The following is a 3,663-nucleotide window of genomic DNA, read 5'->3' as shown; positions in this document are numbered from 1 at the left end:
CCTAATTTGCTGGGAAGTGGCGGTGCGGTCCCCTACGGCACTGCGTAGGATCCTACGGTCTTGGCGTGCATCCGTGCGTCGCTGCGGTCCGGTCCCAGGTCGACGGGCACGTGCACCTTCCGCCGACCACTGGCGACAACATCGATGTACTGTGGAGACCTCACGCCCCACGTGTTGAGCAATTTGGCGGTACGTCCACCCGGCCTCCCGCATGCATACTATACGCCCTCGCTCAAAGTCCGTCAACTGCACATACGGTTCACGTCCACGCTGTCGCGGCATGCTACCAGTGTTAAAGACTGCGATGGAGCTCCGTATGCCACGGCAAACTGGCTGACACTGACGGCGGCGGTGCACAAATGCTGCGCAGCTAGCGCCATTCGACGGCCAACACCGCGGTTCCTGGTGTGTCCGCTGTGCCGTGCGTGTGATCATTGCTTGTACAGCCCTCTCGCAGTGTCCGGAGCAAGTATGGTGGGTCTGACACACCGGTGTCAATGTGTTCTTTTTTCCATTTCCAGGAGTGTATATCTGCGGAATCGTCAGCACAGGCATTTCTGATGTGGTCGACCGCGTCTTCACGGCCTGTTGGCACTTGCTGGTGAAGTGCACTTGTTGGTACACGTTTTAAGTATCCCTACAGAAAGAAATGGGGCAACGTCAAACACGGCGACCCAGCAGGCGCATTAATGGGGTCACCCCTGGCGATCCACGGACCAGTCTAAACACATTCCATTACTTCCCGATCTGGGGAACTATCGTGCTGAAATCACATACGCTGTCGAACGTCCAGGGCAACATCCTGCGATAGTACCGGTCGTTCCTTTTCCAAAAATATTTGATATTTGCGTCTATTAAACGTGCCGTCGATAAAATACGGACCAATGCGTTTGTTCGCCACGATACCAAACCTTTCTTTAACCGACCAAGGACGTTGATGGTCAACTTGCCATAACCGCTAGGGATTGACTGCACTCCAGTAATGCATGTTATACCGGTCAAAGCTACGATGGTTGGTAATGTAGACACATCGGAAAATATTACCTCGGCAAAGAATGTGGGGGCCGTTTGCATTTGTAATTTGGGGGTCGTTTGCATTTGTTGATGTGCCATTCGCGATACACTACCCAGTATGGAAATTGGCGCCATGAAGTTCTTGACGCAAAGACGCTTGCTTTGGATGATACTTATGACAACGCAGAATTAGGGCAATACTGCCTACGGACATGCCGGAATCGCGGTGTTATTGCCGGGTGATGTTTGATGATGTTTGGTTTGTGGGGCGCTCAACAGCGTGGTTATCAGCGCCCGTACAATTACCCAATCTTTGCTCAGTCCAATTGCGCCACTTTCCTGGATGATGATGAAATGATGAGGACAACACAAACACCCAGTCATCTCGAGGCAGGTGAAAATCCCTGACCCCGCCGGGAATCGAACCCGGGACCCCGTGCTCGGGAAGCGAGAACGCTACCGCGAGACCACGAGCGTCGGACTGTTATTGCCGGGCGCTTATCCGCAGGTTGTGGTGCTCCGCCTCTAATAGAGCTATTTCATTAGCTTCTCCTGCAACACGTTTGCTATGTTTCCATCTGCCGGTCTACACGCTGCCGTGAAACACAAAGACGTTCGCAAATTATAAAAGAACGAACGGGAGCGAACATTCTCTGGAAAACGCTTGGCATGCAAGGCTACAGCAAATTCAATGTTTCTCCTACATTCTCCGTAAATCAGGATCATTTCAGTTCTTTTCTTCTGCGATCGCAACGTTCATCGTCCACTTGCACGTCTGTTCTCTAAATAATAGGTACGTGTGCAGGCAATAAACACTGAGCAAATATTGTAATGTTTAGAGCCGCTACGTGTCCTACGTCTGCACGATACATGAGCTCCGGTCACAGTGTTCTGGTTATGAAACGTTGTAGTTCGCTACAACGTTGCGGATAGGGTTTGCAACTGGTATTTATGAAATACTGGCCCGTCCCACTCTCGCAGCATAGAGCTGGGGTCCCATGTACCTTTGGATATTCAAAGGCCGTTGAGTAGCACGTCGTAAATTCCGAATGGGTGCCCGCATACACTATGTCATCAAAAGTATCCGGATACACACAAAAACATACGTTTTCCATATTAGGTGCATCGTGCTGCCACCTACTGCCAGGTACTCCATATCAGCGACCTCATTAGACATTAGACGTCGTGAGAGAGCAGAATGGCGCGCTCCGTGGAACTCACGGACTTCGAACGGGATCAGGTGACTGGGTGTCGCTTGTGTCAAACGTCTGTACCCTAGATTTCCACACTCCTAAACATCCCTAGGTCTACTGTTTCCGATGTGAAAGTGAAGTGGAAACGGGAAGGAACACGTACAGCACAAAATCGTACAGGCCGACCCCGCCTGTTGACTGACAGGGACCGCCGACAGTTGAAGATGGTCGTAATGTCCAATAGGCAGACATCTATCCAGACCATCACACAGGAATTCCTAAATGCGTCAGGATCCACTGCGAATACTATGACAGTTAGGCGGGAGGTGAGAAAACTTGGATTTCATGGTCGAGCGGCTCCTCATAAGCCACACATCACGCCAGTAAATGCGAAACGACGCCTCGCTGCGTGTAAGGAGCGTAAGCATTGGACGATTGAACAGTTGGGAAAACGTTGTGTGGTGTGACGAATCACGGTACACAATGTGGCGACACGATGGCAGGCTATGGGTATGGCGAACACCCGGTGAACGTCATGTGCCAGCGTGTGTAATGCCAACAGTAAAACCCAGAGGAGGTGGTGTTATGGTGTGGAGGTGTTTTTCATGGAGTGGACTTGCACCCCTTGTTGTTTTGCGTGGCACTATCATAGCACAGGTCTGCAAAAAAAAAATGATTCAAATGGCTCTGAGCACTATGGGACTTAACATCTGTGGTCATCAGTCCCCTAGAACTTAGAACTACTTAAACCTAACTAAGGACATCACACACATCCATGACCGAGGCAGGATTCGAACCTGCGACCGTAGCAGTCGCGCGGTTCCGAACTGAGCGCCTAGAACCGCTAGCGCTAGACCACCGCGGCCGGCACACAGGTATGCATTGATGTTTAAGCACCTTCTTGTTTCCCACTGTAGAAGAGCAATTCGGGGATGACGACTGCACCTTTCAACACGATACAGCACCTGTTCATAATGCATTGCCTGTGGCTGAGTCGTTACACGACAACAACACCTCTGTAATGGACTGGACCGCACAGAGTCCTGACCATAATCCTATAGAACAGCTTTCGGAAGTTTTGGAACACCGACTTCGTGCCAGGTCTCACCGACATCGATACCTCTCCTCAGTGCAGCACTCTATGAAGAATGGGCTGTCATTCCCCAAGAAACCTTGCAGCACATCATTGAACTTGTGACTGCGAGAGTGGAAGCTGTCTTCAAGGCCAAAACCATACTGAATTCCAGTATTAACGATGGAGGGCGCCGCGAATTCTTAAGTCATTTTTAGCCAGGTGTCCGGATACTTTCGATCACATAATGTATATTTCTCCTATTACAGCGCCAGCTGTTGCGAAATGAAGAATATGCTTCAGACAAAACGCATGTAGATTTTGCCGTAGAGTTGTGGTCTGCAATAAAGAACGGACGTTTCCATTGAAAATTTCGCGCACGGG

The sequence above is a fragment of the Schistocerca cancellata genome, chromosome 5 (genome assembly GCF_023864275.1).
Source record: "Schistocerca cancellata isolate TAMUIC-IGC-003103 chromosome 5, iqSchCanc2.1, whole genome shotgun sequence".
Lineage (NCBI taxonomy): Eukaryota > Metazoa > Arthropoda > Insecta > Orthoptera > Acrididae > Schistocerca > Schistocerca cancellata.
This window is presented reverse-complemented; position numbering follows the sequence as displayed.